The sequence below is a fragment of the Coptis chinensis genome, chromosome 1 (genome assembly GCF_015680905.1).
Source record: "Coptis chinensis isolate HL-2020 chromosome 1, ASM1568090v1, whole genome shotgun sequence".
Lineage (NCBI taxonomy): Eukaryota > Viridiplantae > Streptophyta > Magnoliopsida > Ranunculales > Ranunculaceae > Coptis > Coptis chinensis.
In genome coordinates, this window is record NC_141456.1 from 40730169 (window position 1) to 40747224 (window position 17056).

Genomic DNA, 17056 nt, shown 5'->3' on the forward strand with positions numbered 1-17056 from the left:
GATTTTAACCCTCGTTGAAATGTTCTCCTCTTTCATGACAAAATCGACTTATTAAACAAGACAATTTTCTAAAATGATGATTTTGGAGGGGAAAACAGTGGACAGCGTGCGCACCGTCGAGATCTTTCTGAATTGAGCTTGCACGTGTGATTCAGAGAACCGTAGCCAAAGTTATGGCCAAAATACCAAAACACACCCTAATTACTATGTATAACTTAAAAGTTAAATATGCCAACATGCAATTATATTACCATTTGTATGTATATATACATTAATATGCAATTCATAGCCACTTAACCGCATATATATATTCACAGGCGTATTGACATGATTCATACATATTATTAACCTAATACGCAAGAGATAGTCCAATAATTATGACATAATAACTATATATGTGAATCATGCCAAAATACGATAATTTTTTGGAACCTGCAGCATCCGCAATTCCGCCAAGAAATGAAACAGATGTTTCAACCCGTCGGCGTCTCGAATGGCCAGAAGATATTTGAAGTAGCTTTTACAGGTGCAGAGAGTTAGGCCTGGTACTAGAACAAGATTTCACAGGGGATGCTAATGTTGAAACAGGATCACCAACAGAGACCAAACACCCGAAAGCACGCTGAAGTCCAAAAGATTATCAAGACGCTTGGCAGGATTCTTCCGCGATCGGCCAAATTTTCACAAAGAATCTTATATTAGTGTGTAGATTATTTTCCAGGTTCTAACTTTTTGTTCCTGTAAGTGCAACCAAAAATGCAAACTCGGATCAGTAGCGAAACGCAGGATTTTTTTTTTTTTTTTTTTTTTTTAAACAATGAAAATGAAAGAAAAAATGATGGATAGGAATAAGAGTGGGGGGTTTCCCCTTGGAGCAATTCCAGTGTGTAGCACAAGTCATTGGTTCTTTAGAATGGCAGCGGCGCCATTTGATCCCTACACTTCTACAGTCTAAAGATACGAATAACTCGTTTCGGTGTAGATTTCAAATCCTTACTCACGTATTCGTGCATATAGTTTAAATAAGGGTTTCGAACCAATCTAAGTTCAAGGACAGCATACAAACTTCTAATGCTCTAAGTTAGAAAACATAGTGAGTAAGTTTCTTATTTTACTTTATGGAAAACATGGTTGGTTATACTAAACTACTTGGTTTCCTTCTAGATTTTAAGTTTACTTAACATGCAAACTACAATAAAATGAAAATCGATTTATAAAAGTGTGGATGGAGTAAATCCACTCATGTTTCGAAACACCCTTCTTGCTTGACTCTAGTTATTGCATATTAATCTTCCTTAAAATTCCTTGACAAATTTTAAATCAGATTATATTTTGATCCCTAACAACATAACTCATCTCTAAGATTATGTTGCTAGCATGAGAAACTAAAACAATGACTTATCTTTAAGTCATCACCTTAATTCCTAACTAAACTCTATACCAACTACCATTTTGGGGTAGGATGTAGAGTCTAGCTTATGTTTCTAAACAATTACTATAATTAAATTAAAAGTGTTATTCCTCACATGAGCATCATTAACCCTCCACAAAGGGAGAGTCTAGCTTATGATCATGGGTTGAAATGAAGGTTACAAGATAGATAAGTAAAAAGATATAGAAAAAAGAAATAAATACAAAATCAACTAATTACCTAAGGAAAACAGAAGTTTTTATTTAGAACTAGAAGTGTTGTCCACCATTAAAGAGTTACAAGCTTTTCTCTAAAAACAACAAAAGATAAAAAAAAAAAAAAAAAAAACAAAAGAAAAAGACAAGGAATGTAAAAGAAAATAAAAGTCAAGGAAGTAATGCTAGCTTTCTCCCCTTTACATAAGAGAGCTTTTTCCTCTCTTCTCCCACGTGAAACACTCCCCCCTCATTTATTTTTCTCTTATTCAAACTAAACCCCCATTTGACACCATTCATTTTCTAGATAATCATCACCTAAACTAACCAACTTCATTAAATTCATGCAAGGTGTCAAATTTGCACCAATTATTTTGTCTTGCATGATGACTCATCAAATCTTGTGGGACTGCATGGTGGGTCCATGTACTGTGCCCAGTGGCGATCCGGTCTTTTGGCATTTTTGCAACTTCCTGCCAATCCGTAGAGTTCGTCGCACTGATCGTCTTAGCAGCTCACTTGTCACATTCGGAGTCCTGGTTTGAGAGATATGAGCTTCGATAGTTTGATGCTTCTGTGCATGTAATCCCATTTCTAGCTGGATTCTATAATGTTTGAGTCTTTGGGCTTTAGTCTAGATTTGTTGGGCTTCACATGAGCTTGATCGGAAGGCATATGTATACTCCCTATTCCGTGCTTAAATGTTGGCTTTATCATCATTTTTACATTAGTTGATCCAACCTGCAAAAAGCACGAAGATGCGATTATTTCATGATTATTAAGCACAAAATTAACTAAAATGTTACGTCTCTACAGGGTTTTATATATAATATAGTTTTGGGTGCTTATCATTAGCCTCATTGAATTGAGCTCTGAAATCAAGATTACAGAACTATATTTAAATGCAAAATCGCGTAATGCATTCAAAAAGAATCTATATAAATAAAATTCGAAATCTTTCTATATGAATTTGGATATGTCTGTATGCATTCCGACTTGACAAAAGTTGTGAAAATACTAATTAAGTAAAAAATACCTCAGCATCAGCCACCTGTTCTCTAGGCCTTTGAACTATATAAACCAACAACAAAATTCAACATATTAGCCAAAAAAAAATGCCATAAGGACGCCACCCCATCAAACAGAGCCTAGGTGCTTTTTCTTCTCATTTTTTAGAAGCATTTTCTGCTTGGAAGAGAGTCATTTGTGATTTCCAAATCATCTCACTTACAATATCATCAAAATGATGCTTTAAAGAATATAACAGATTTACCTCGCACTTGATGTAAAGAATTGAAGTTCCGCCAACATGATTAAACTTTGCCGCTATTGTGCGAAACTAGCTCCAAATCAGGTGAAGCTCCAAACTAACATGAAACCCCCAAATCAGTGAATTGCAAAATCCAAAATCAATTTATGAGAACCTTCAACTAATAAAAAAAAATAACCAAATTGAACGACCCTTGGTTTTAATTTCAGAGAAATTGAGGGTTTTGAAAATTAGGGGTTTCAAAATTAAGGATTGAAACCATGAAAATTATTCTAGGGATTTAAAATTCAGAGAGAGATATGGGCATACCGAATCAGTATTTGTGGATGTGAGTGAGACTCCTAGCAAATAGAGAAGTGTCGCAGCTTTAGAAGAAGATGAAGTTTTGGTGGGGGGTGGTCTGGGTTTCTTGTTCTTCTTCAAAAAAGTGGTGTTGATGGAAGAGAGTCAAGAGACGAGATTGATAAAACTTTGTTACAGATTTACGAGAGTTGCCATTTGAAGTTGCGTGACCTAACACGTGCCTTAGTTTTGACGCCAACTACCCGTCAGTTTGTTTTAGAATAAACTAGCTAGATTTTGGACCAGGGCATACGTCCGGGATCTATTAAATATTTTGTGTGCTGAAAAGGCTTTACAAAATGTCTCACACAAATTTTTGAATCAGAATATATTTTAATTAAAAATAAACCAAAATACGTTAATGAGCAACGATTATGGTGCATAAGTACTTGGAAACTAAAAGATCAAATTGAGATAGTCTCATCACTTTGTGGTTTAGGATATTAATCCTTAATTTTCAAATATAATTATCTTAAACTCGATCTAGCTTATATAATAGTTTTTTAGATTTATGGTGATTTAGCGGCAAATTTTCGAATCAGAATATATTTTTATTGAAAATAAATCAAAATACGTTAATGAGCAGCGATTATGGTGCATAAGTACTTGGAAACTAAGGGATCAAATTGAGATAGTCTCTTTACTTTGTGGTTTAGGATATTAATTCGTAATTTTCAAATAGAATTATCTTAAACTCGATCTGGCTTGTATAATAGTTTTCTTAGATTTATGGTGATTTAGCGGCAAATTTTCGAATCAGAATATATTTTTATTTAAAATAAACCTAAATACGTTAATGAGCAGCGATTCTAATGCATAAGTACTTGGAAGGATCAAATTGAGATAGCCTCTTCACTTTGTAGTTTACGATATTAATCCGTACTTTTCAAATTGAATTATCTTAAACTCGATCTAGCTTGTATAATAGTTTTATTAGATTTATGGTGATTTAACGGTAAATCATCACCGCTCAGCTTACGTACTAATGTGTACAAATCACTAAAACAAATTGATTGTTTACATATCCTCAAATAATACAAGACTCCCACTTGAAAAGATTTATCACATGAATATGTCCTACGAACGGGTGTCGTTATACTAAATTATTCTAAAAAATATTAGCAACTATGCATAGCTATGAGATATGAAAATTATATTAATTACTCATTTAAATTTCTTGCACCACTCTCTATAAAAAGGAAGCATCAAACCTTGATAAAACTCATTGACTTCTTTTTATTATTAGGTTTAACAATAGAAGTTTGATTGAAGTTTTGTGAGAATGTCCAATTTGGCGAAGATAATATTGAAGCTACTTGAATAGCAAGGCATTCCCAATCACAATAAAAGAATTATGATAAACACTACTTAAAATGCAAAACTATATTTGTCGAGACATTTATTCCCCCTACATATAATACAAATATATTTTTGGGTTATTAGTTCAATGCATTTGCATCAAGTTTATGATTTTCCATTAATTATTCTTTGAGTTTAGTTTAATGTAGTACGTTGCATCCAGTTTCCAAATTCTCATTAATTATTCTTTGAGGTTAGTTCAATGCAGTTGCATCAAGTTTTCGATTTTCTGTTAATTATTATTTAAGGTTAGTTCAGTGCAATTGCATCCACTTTATGATATCCCGTTAGTTATTCATTAAGGTTAATTCAGTACAGTTGCATCAAGTTTTCAATGTTTCGTTAATTAGTATTTGAGATTAGTTCATTGCATTTACATCCAGGTTCTAATCTCCCGTTAATTACTCTTTGAGGTTAGTTCAATACATCTGCATCCAGTTTCTGATTTCCCGTTAATTGCTTTTCTAGGTTAGTTCGATAGTTTATAATTTCAATTCTATACAGTTTGCATACATGTAAGAGTCTATTTTTATAAACTCACTTTCGTCTTGGGTTCCTAATTACTCATAATTACTCATGTGAGAAGGCTAAAAAAGCAGACATTTATGCTTTGAGGTCAGTGCGATGCAGTTACATCCGACTTTCGATTTTCAGTTAACTATTTTTTGAGGTTATTTCAATGCATTTGCATCCAATTTCTGATTTCCCGTTAGTTAATATCTGATTTTAGTTTAATGTAGTTGCATCCAATTTTTAGTTTTCCGTTAATTATTATTTGAGGTTAGTTCAATGCAGTTGCATCCAATTTTTGATTTTATATTAATTGTTCTTTGAGGTTAGTTCAATGCATTTGCATCAAGTTTCCGATTTCCCGTTAATTATTTTTTGAGGTTAGTTCAATGCAGTTACATCAAATTTATAATTTTCCGTTAATTATTCATTTAGGTTAGTTAGATCAAAAAGAAATATGTCAATAACAATTAGATTTCAAACAGAAAGCCCTAGTTCCCCCAAATTAAACCCAAATTTCAAAATGAAGAACCGTAATGAAGAAAAAAATATCAATTCAAATGATCATGTGCAAGCAAACACAAAATCTACTCCAAAAAAAAAAGACAACCAGACGACAAAAAGATTAGAACCCAAATTTAATTGATAGTTTCACCATTTTTCATTTTATGAAAAATTAGAAATAAATTAGTTAAAATGTGTTGAATGTATTCACTGCAACATGAGTGTTGCATCGAATATAAAATACTTCAATAATCGTGCCCCTCATCTACAGTCGGTCAATAGTGTTTTAATATTTTTTTATGTATCTCTGCATCTCTTCGTCACTTTTGTATGACGTTTTTGCTCCTATTAAAAATGTTAAATTCCACCAGCACATGTTAATAGATAAGTAAATATTTAGACTTTTTAGGATAGAAATATAATTATAAATTATTCTATTCTAAAACTTAGTCAACAATAGCTACTAATGCCATAATGATGGAATGTTATGCACTTAGAATGGGATTGTTGGTAGCAAAGAAGTTAGAACTCGATCGCATCATCATTGAAGTGGACTCGTCTTTCCTTCATAAAGCAATAATTGGTGAGAAAGAAGAATCACCTTCATCTGTCATAACTCTAATAGAAGACATCAAACAACTATTGCAGGGATTCAGGCATACAAGGATGGTTTGGAACTATAGAGAAGCGAACTGTGTTGTTGATACTTTTACCCAACATGCGTCGACACAAGCTGCAAGTGATGATTGGATGACCAATCCAGTTCCTCATCAAGATAATATACCGGGAGTGATTCAGCCCTTGTTAAATGAGTTCTCTTCGTTCTGGTGGTCTCATCCACCTGCTTTTGTATTAAGCTCTATAAGAGCGGATGTTCAAGGAATTTGTACTGATTAATCAGTAAGTAAATAAAGAAAGTATCGTTTTATAAAAAAAAAACAATAGCTACTACACAGTTGCAAAAAATTTAGTCAACAATAGCTGCTACACGGTTGGAAAGGTGCATAACACGTACCTTTTGCTAGTATAAATTATGTTGTCTAGCCCTCTCTTCTTCGGTCTCTTGGCTCGACCCTTGATTGCCAAATCAGAAAATTAGTCTAGAGGAGTTAGTTATAAATATTTAGTAGTCCTAAGACTCCTCTTAAATTTGTTTAGAATTTAATACCCCAATTTGACCAGAATATGGAACTAACCACCTGTTATCCAACTTTACCAGGAATAGACGAAAATATCCTCACTTGGAAACAAACATAACCGATTATCTACCCAGTGACATAGTGGGATACAAAACAAAAAATTGAATTTCACACAAAAAATTCACTTATAACTACCTGCCTTCACATTTAAAAATGCATATAATGAAAAGAGGACATCTAGGGTGCATCGAGTGTATGAGTCTTGTGAGGAATGAGAGCCCTTGGACAAGTACTTCTTTCTTTCCTCACTTAATACACCAAGATCTTGTGCCTATATGAGTGGCCCAGATGCTATACGCTGAGTACACCCTGCGCACACTAGCTTTTCGGTAATTAAAAACTAAAAATATTATGCCTCCAATATTTTGTGGAGGCATTTGACACTAGTCGTTAAGTCTAAACTCCAAACCACTAGACACTAAACCCAAAATCATTATAAACTAGACCCTAAGCCTAAACCCTAAACCTTAAGACACTAAACCCTAACCACTATAAACTAGACCCTAAGCCAAAAGCCTAAACCTTAAGACACTAAACCCTAATCCCTATATCCTAAATTTATAAACATTAAACCCTAAACCAACCCGTTTCATTTAATAGTAGTTAATCAAACCCACAAAATAAATAATCAAATGCATTTTGTATCTGCATTTTAAAATGCGTGGTGTGTATGCATTTTAAAATGTATAAGTTTATAACGTGGTGCATCTGCATTTTAAAATATATAAGTTTATAACGTGGTGCATCTGCATTTTAAAATATATAAGTTTATAACATGGTGCATCTGCATTTTAAAATGTATAAGTTTATAATGTCCATATTCGGATGAAAACAGGTAGTGTCAAATTTAACTTTTGGAGCAGTACACCGTACTTTTTGCTAAATTTTATTCAAACCCAAAATCTACTCTTTTTGTTCTAGTAGTTATCTTATCTAAAAGTAGTTATCTTATTCAATTTTATTATGGTAGTTATCTTATCTAAATCTATTATTGCACAGTGGGCGAAAATGCTCATCTGTGATTTTAGGAAGCCACGTCAGCAATATTTTCACTTAAGGACACATTTTTAATTACTATCTAGGACATGTTCATCGGTTATTACATATAAGTCCTCGATCTCAGGTAATTCAGTCGTAGGATTCTCTCGAGATCGTGCATATGATTTCAAAGTACATAAAACAATTAGACACCACTTTAAAAAAGGATTCGTGATAAAACTACGATTCATAGAAATACAAAAATTGATTCTAAAACTAAAAACCCTTCCAGTCCTTCAAAGTTTAAGCTATGAATCCTAAAACAACAAAAAACCTTCTAATAGTCCGCAAAATAAAAAACACCCAAAAGACCAAAATCCCACGAGTTCTCAACCGCCAAGATTGAAGAACTCACAATTGACGAAGAAAGAAGCAATTTAACCAGTCCATTGTCTATTCTTTAATTTTTGTGGTTTTAAAATCTATTCAATCTAAACTATAAACACTCAGCAAGGTAAGTGAAGCTTTTCTTACTTTTCATCTGTAGTACTGTGTTGTTGGGTTTATTATGTTTTTTGTCATCCTCTAAAGAAGCCAATCAGAATGCTCTCCTCGCAAACCTTCCCGGTTTCAATGGCACTTTTCCTTCCAAACATTACTCTGGGTAACTCTTTTTTTTTTCGCTTTATTATTTTGCTTAAAAGTTTTAACGGTCTGCAAACTTAGGTATATTTATGACTTGGGTATTGAAGGTATGTGAACATTGATGAGAGTCATGGGAAGAATCTGTTTTACTATTTTATTGCTTCTGAGAGGAACCCATCCAAGGACCCTATTGTTCTATGGCTCAATGGTGGACCTGGGTGTTCTAGCTTCGATGGCTTCGTGTATGAGCACGGTATTGGTTTCACTTAATTAGCACTCTGATTGATATGACTTAAATTTTCCTGTTCCACACATTTAATATGTTATATGTACTATGTCGAAGTTGTTTAGTTAGTTGTTGAAACAATTGATAGGAAACTGCCTTATCCAAAATGTTTGGTGCAATGGGAGATTTATTTACGCCATTTCATCAACCTAGAATCTACTAAATCATTGCTTAAGTGGCTTACTGATGGTTTGATACACTCCTGTTTGCCCATTATGTTTGGGTAGAAATCTGTCTATAAAAATGAGGTATGGTCTATGACTCTATGGGTAAGTGAATTAGTGTAATGGCACCTCCCAATATGAAATTCGTATCTTTCTATTGTTTTTGCATATACAAATGCCTTCTTAATTTTTCTTGTGGTCTTCCACATAGTGTCTAATTTTATATGTAATACACTTGAATTGACTTGAATGTTTTTGGGAAGGAGGCATATCAATATCTCTGCTGCATTTTGGCAGGTCCGTTCAATTTTCAAGCAGGAAAGACTAGTGGAAGCCTGCCCCAACTGCATCTTAATCCATACAGCTGGTCCAAAGTTAAAATATTGGAAAGCGAATATATAATCTTGGAATAATTGTTGCTTACAGCCTTAGTTATTAGGTTAACTTTTTGTTCCTTGTGTACTTTTATTTTGAATTTAGGTTTCCAATATTATCTATCTGGATTCTCCTGCTGGTGTTGGATTGTCTTACTCTGAAAATTAAGATGACTACTATACTGGGGACATTAAGACTGCCTCTGATACTCATACGTTTCTCCTCAAGGTACTACACAAACTTGAAAGAATGATTCATTCATGGTTTTGGATTCGATAGGAGCCTGGCCTGTACATTTCTTCCCTTTAATGTAGAATACACACCACACAGTTTGGTGTCTTCTGTTTCTATTAAGGTGAATAAATTAGTGATTATGTATTTATTAAGTAGACTTGATTATCAATAAATTATAGTAAGATAAACATTAACTGGTATCTAGAAGTTATCCAGATAGATCAGTGAATGCCAATCTTTAAGTGAAGTGAATGATCTTAACATTTTAACATTAAGTTATATGAATTGAGAGTGCTTTGTACTAAGAACGATAAATTAAAGGGTCAATTTTTATTACTATTGTTACTATTTGAATTTTTTTCTCCTCTATTGGTTTATTACTTAGATTTGTTGATGATTAGTGTTAAGTGACCATATAAATGAGAAGCAAGCAACTTCAAAGATAATATAGGATTTGACACCCTTACATTGTCAAGGTCCATATAATATAAGTTATACCATATATTCTTCTGCACTAGCAGAATATAATCCCATACCCTATTGTCAGTATAGCGCATTTGGTAATCCCTCATCCCTTGCTCTCAATGTTTCTTCTTCTCAATCATTTTTCTAATGTTTAAATAAGTTTCTATTGTTTAAACTGCAAATGATGTCGGTGAGATTTAAGTATCTAGATGTTAAGAGCTCCATACCTGCAATCAAAATTACGGTGCATCTTTTTCTTAGTATATCATGACACGTTATTTGAACTCCATCCAGTCACCCGTGCTCTTCAAGTGAAAGGATGACCAATTTCTATAGTTATTCTCTTGAAGGTACACAGTTTTCCCACTTCGCCTGCAATGTTTCATTATAGTCTTGAGTGTTGATATTCTCCTCTTGATGTTCTATTGTTGTACTTATATCCATTGAACGTGTATTGTTGTAGGTTGCTACAAGTGATGTTGTTACCTGGTGCCGAATGTGGGCTGCTACTATCTGAACAATATAAAAGAGCGTATGGAAAATGGTAAATGACGTGTATGGAGAATGAAACAAATCAGCCAATCTATGATCAATTGGCTTCACTTCACGAGTGGATTTTTGAAGCTTCATAAAAGAAGACAAGCCAGAGTAATCTACTATGTTTTATTTTTTTATTTATTATTTTTTTTCGATAATCTGAGTGATCTATTATGTAGTACATAATAATTTGAGTTAATGCTTATTGGCATATATATAATCTCATATGCGGTGTCAGTATGAACTTTTATGATATAGGCTCATAAAACCAACTTCAATAATTAGTTTGACTCTGGTCTGAAAACTGAAGCTACAATTTGCCATTTAACTTTTGTCTACACTTACCATTTTCCTATTTGTGTGCGTCATAGATATGTAGAATAAAACAACCAAAGATGTGTATCATGGTGCAAAAGATACACTAAATTTAAACAATGCACGAGTAATTTAGCATGCATTACGAAAAATAATTTAACATGTGAGATTTTTCAATATTTTTGGTAACTATTTATCTTTGGACGTTTGAATGTCAATTTGTTTTAATTATCGATTTATTATTATTATTAAGTTTCTTCTAAATTTATCTCACTAACCAACTGATTTTTATCATATTTTGTTTTATTAATTTTGGTAGGAACAATAGCTTCTGTATCACCTGATATGGCTATTTAAAAGCAAACTACACGACCAAATCAGTTTTTTTTCTTAGTAAACTTAAGCCCAAAACACAAATAAAACTCAAACAATATAACAATCCCGGCCATAAGCCGGGCGAAATGCTAGTCAACAAGTAGTTATCTTGGAAGGGTGAAAAAGAGAATAATTTATATTAAAAAATAACAGGTGGCACCTGGTCTCGAGTCAAAAGTTTAGATTCTAAAGATTTTCTAATAAAAAAATACTTACGGCGGATAAAAACAATGGAGGGGTATTAAAACCCAAAAAAATTATGGATAGGACTTTTGAGTTGTTTTTTTTTTTTAATGGGACTCTCTAGCCCAATTTCTTGATTGCCAAATGTCCAACTTTTGTTGGTGGCGAGAAATATCTCATGTATATAGTTGCCAATGTAGTGCCATGTGTTGCTCTATGATTAAATGTAAATATGTAAGTACAAGGTTGAAATAAATCGTCCTCTACTGTACGTGTGGTTGCCCAATGAACTTCTTCAATTCGTTAAACAAAATCTATCACACTAGAAATGGCATACATGCTTTTGACCATAGAACAAAATATCGCCGATATATTTGATATCCGATATATTGTCGATATATATCGGTATTTTGGTACACCGACATCGATATTTTCGATATATATCCACTGAATATAGAACTCTTTTTTCCCGATATATATCGGAATTTTCGATATAAAATTTTATATCACCGAGATAATCGATATATTCGATATTTATGATATATATCGTTTGACTTTTTGACCATTTTTTAATATAAATATGATATTTTCAATATATTTTCGATATACTTCCAATATTTCCGATATTATATTTTCAATATATCCGATATTTCTGATATTTTAAATAGTTTGGAATGGTCACAAAAAAAATAGATATATCCGATATATATCGGTTTTTGGGTACACCGATATATTAACCGATATCGATATTTTGGTCCTTGCTTTTGACTAATAAATGAAGATCACAAAACAATTATTTAATTTCCATGTAATCCTAAAATAAATTGCGATAATATTACCAAAATAAGGGGAGAAATCAAATTTTAAAAGCTCCATCTATCATAATAAAATTTATATTTCAAGTTTTGCAGATAATTTCATAGTTTTTCTTTATTTTTATGTGTTTTTGGATAATTTTTTAATACCAAGTTTCACTATCATCACATGCCGAAATACTAATTTAGTTGGAGATGCCATGAATTATAAAAGTTGTCGAAATAGCCTAAAATATTTATAAGAAACCATTCTATTTATAAAAAACATATCAAGATTTGAGTTTAATCTCCCTGGTTAGAAATCCGGTCCATTAAAACCCCCTCAAATCGTAACAACTCACAAAATCTCCCTGCTTTTAAGAAAATAGGAAACTGACAAAAATACCCCCCACTTAACAAATCCGTGAACCCGTGAATCCTTCTATTTTTTCTCTTCCTTCTCACTTCCTTTTCTCTAACTTTTTAGATCTGAAATATCTTCTCTTGCAAATCTAAATTCACATAGTTTAGGATAATAAAGTGACGAATCATCAACAAAAGAGAAATGAAGAACTCTACAATTTCGAAAAAAAATTGAAAATCCAAAAAAAAAAAAAAAAATCAAACTTTCAAGTTCTAGAAGAGATGGAGATGAAATTGAGAAGATGGCTGCTCCAAAAACTACGGCAAACAAACCAAATCTGGTGAGAATCTTCAACCTTTAATCCTATTTTTAGAAATTTGTATGAAAAAATGAATTTTTATATGCGAGTTAGTTTGTAAATACAAATTTACATTTGTTTATTGATTTTACTCTGTATTTTATAGTTTTCATAGTTTTGCAATTTCAAGTTTGGGTTTATTCTGAATTTTTATGTTTGTGTATGTAGTAGTTTTACCATGTATTTTTATATTTTCGTAGTAGTTTTTTATCTACATTCTTAAATTTGCGTAGTGTTTTTACTCTGTTTTTTCATGTTTGTGTAATATGTGGTGATAGTTTTACTCTGTATTCTTAAATTTGTATAGTAGTTTTACTCTGCATTCTTAAATGTGCATAGTAGTTTTACTCTGCACTTTTAAATTTGCGTATTAATTTATTTATGTTATTTTAAACTTTGCATAGATAGTCTTTGTTATTAATTGGTTTTCTCTCATTGTAAAAGGAAAAAACGAGAATAAGTCGTACAAGACCTTTAGAGCTTCTGCATTACCTACGCTTGGGGTTGTAGCAGATTTTAAGAAAAGGCTTAGAGCTGAGGACCATATCTCAACAATGAATATGGGATCTAAAAGAAGAATGCAAGAAATGATGAGTTGATTTTTGTTTAATCAGTTCTTGGTGGATTTGTTATTAGATCTTTGATGTAATGACTACAATTGTTAGAATTCTGGATGTAAAAAGGCTGATTTGGCTTAATGTGTTGTTGGTAAATGATGTAATGGAACCTGTTTTATCTTTTTTTCAGTTGGTAAAAGCAGTTGGGTTTGTTTTGTTTCAAAAATATATTGTGTAAAAATAATTTTGCATAGGTTATGATCTGTTTTTCTCTATGAAAATTTAACTTTTCATAGATCAAATTATTGTGTAAATTTAAATTTACATAGATAAGTTCTGTGAAAATATATTTTAACAGGTTGTATAAAATTACATGAGTTCGTTTGTCAGATATTAGATTGGTCAATTTCAAAGAAATGTTATGTGAAAACAATTTATCATGCATAGTTTCTTATTTGTGTTGCATACTTGCATGTAAACACACTCTTCTAAATAAATTTAAATTTTCATAGATCAAGTTACTATGTAAATTTAAGTTTTCATAGCTCTAGTGACTATGTAAATTTAAGTTTGCATAGTACAAATGTTTTTTCGTCAGACATGTTTTGTTTCACAAATCTATTATGTAAATTTAAATTTTCATATGTAAATTCTAATTTTCTTATATCAAACTACTATGTAAATTCAAATTTTCATATATCAAACTACAATGTAAAATTAAATTTTCATATGTCAAACTACTATGTAAATTTAAATTTTCACATGAAAATCAGAAATCTCTGCAAGCGCAGTGTGGACAGCAGCCCCGATGGGAAGGGCATCTTCATCAAGGAAAAAATAAGGGGAGTGTGGCGAGTGAACTGAACCCAACTCCTCATTTATGATTCCAATACTAAACATTACACCAGGAATCACTTCTTGATAGAAAGCAAAGTCTTCACTTGCCAACACCTTGTTACACAACTTGACATTCTCGGAACCGAGTAAGTGTCTGCCAACCATTTCCACATGTTCATGCAAGGTTTCATCATTCATGACAGCTGGGTAGACTGGACGCTCCTTCTCCTTCATGTCAATAATAGCCTTGCATCCGCGTAATGCAAGCCTTTTTTGTGACCACCGCATCCAAACTCCATGCATATCAACATGATTAATACATAATTTTATTTCATGCGAGAAGTTGTTTCTTACAATTACATAGAACAAACACGTAATGGAGAGAAATATACTACTAACTTTAAGCAAGTATATCCCGTTCTAAGAGAATCCACGAATATCTTCGACAAACTCGTCATACACTAATATTTCATAAGCATCACAGGGCTTGATCAATCAAGATGTGTTTAAGCGAAATAGAAAGGTCAAGTATGGATGATAGTTACCTCTTTTAGTCTCCACCGAGTCGGTGTAGGCCATTTGTTGTAAGACACCTCAAAGTGCCCCTCAACATCACCACATTTAACATACCCCCTGCCAACATAGAATTCCAATAAACCACATTTCTTTCGGGCATCTCATCAATCAACCTCTTTGCTTCCTTAATACTCCCAACCAATGCATATCCATTAATCATAGTATTCCAATGCATATATCCGTAAATCTATATTTACATAGGTATGCAGTATTTTCAACATTTAAAGCATGACAATATCACCAATTTAAATTTTAATGACATGAATCTAACGAAGAAGAGAATAAGTAAAATTAAAATAAAGAAGAAGATTGAAAAGAGGATAATCAAAAGTTCAAAGAAGTGTATTGAAAATAGGTTAAAACAAAAGTTAAAATAAGAAGATTTCTCTCATGCCAAACCTTATTCTTTAATGATGTGAGAATGAAGAGATCAAATCGCGAAAATAAAACTCAACTCCGAGCTGAAATCGGTGTGTTCTTTGTGTCATTGTTGGTTAAAAATGGCGAGAATAAAACCCCAAAACAAAGTTGTTCTTTGAAAAAGAAAAAAGGGTAAAAAAAGGAAATTTTTGTTTGGAATTTAAAAAAATGTGACCCTTTTACACCTTTACAAAAAATATAGTGACACTGTTCACCAGTTTAACACCCATAACAAAAAAAGATAGAAAGATACCAAAAAATCAAAACAAAATCGTACAAATAAGGAAGAATAAGGCAAGATTATGTATGCTTGGAAAATCTCCACAATCTAGGCCTCTTTTTTCAAATCCTAAAAAAAAAAAAAAAAGGTTTTATTCAAAAAGAAAAGAAAATCAATTTTTGTTATATTTGGTTTTTCAATTTAAAAATAGTTGTATAAACTGTTGGGGTTAAATGAGTGGGCAGGTGTCAATCTAATTTTTATTACTTTTAAAAATAGCAAAATTACTTTAGCAAAAAGAGGGAGTTTATTTCATAAAAACTTAAAAATAGGGGGGTTTAATGGGTTGGGCCGACATGGGGGAGGTTTTGAGTTCTTGTTAATTTCAAATAATGGAAGGGGGGTCTAATTAGCTCATCTAAAAATATTTAGAGTTTGAGAGTGTTGTTTGTGAAAGTTAAAAAGAGATGGAAAAAAAAAGTTGTAAGAGCATTTGTCGCAAGGTTTATTTTTGTGCTATGTATGATTGCACAACATATAGTAACACTCTATGACGAATGCACGATGGGTGCGACTATAGTAACACGCTAGGATGTCAAATAAAATGGACAAATAAAGTGTTTCTGGGACAACATATAATAATATTACGGGAATTTTTTATTTATTTTTCGATCAGGTATTTATTTATTTATTTATTTTTCGATCAGGCTAGTGTGGTAACTTGAGTTGTGCATAGTACTATATAACTCGGTAACACATTCTCAACTCTCTTCCTTCTACTATTAATAAGTACGTCACCTCTAGGAACCACCTCAGAGAATGCTGATAGAACCTGGTTTTTGTGGAACGCAGGTGAAGAGGCTATGGAAGCTAGGTTGCGCATTATAATAAATTGAGCATACATATTTTACCCAACATGAATCCTTATGCGAAATACATGTGATGCATGTGCTAACTTCTTCTCTCAATTACACAACATCAAAATCACACGTGCATTAGGGGCTATAGTCGTGGACTCGTGGTTGTGCAAATATCGTTCTACAAGACCCAACTTCACATCTCCTCACTTGAGGTGAGGGTAACTCGTGATTGAGTTGTTGGTGTTTTCTCATATTCATCCTTTGAGACACACGGATGGCTCACCCTATAGGCAGGTGAGGCTAGCTGGTGTGGGCCTCACCCTATAGGGACCTAGAGCATTTCTAATAGAAGGTGTAAACTCTTTCTAATAGAAGTTTACACTCCAAATATCCAAAAACTCTTTCTAATGGGGGTAATATACCTTAGATAATATAGTATTAGTTGATAGAAGAGGTAGAGAATTTTCCATCTCGCTATCAGTTGATAAATAGCTCGGGCGACACTTTAACCAACGTCCGAACAAAAAAAAATTCGGACATCACTTTAAATAACGTCCCTTTTCTAATTCTAAAGTAATTTTTTAACTCGGACATCACTTCCAGTTTAAATTAAAGAGAGACGTAACTTTAAGTAACGTCCGAGTTTAATTTTAATTTTTTTTTACACTTCTTCATTGGGAAGTATAGAGTGTGGATATTTATA

General features: G+C 32.5%; 1 long non-coding RNA gene across 1 annotated transcript; it reads left to right on the forward strand.

The window, feature by feature from the left end:
- Positions 1 to 8299: 8299 nt before the first annotated feature.
- On the forward strand, positions 8300 to 10481 carry LOC147524007 (uncharacterized). The gene is made up of 5 exons (XR_015196841.1): positions 8300 to 8452; positions 8541 to 8686; positions 9181 to 9257; positions 9364 to 9486; positions 10252 to 10481. It is a non-coding gene; the product is annotated as an uncharacterized LOC147524007 (long non-coding RNA).
- The last annotated feature ends 6575 nt before the right edge of the window (positions 10482 to 17056 follow it).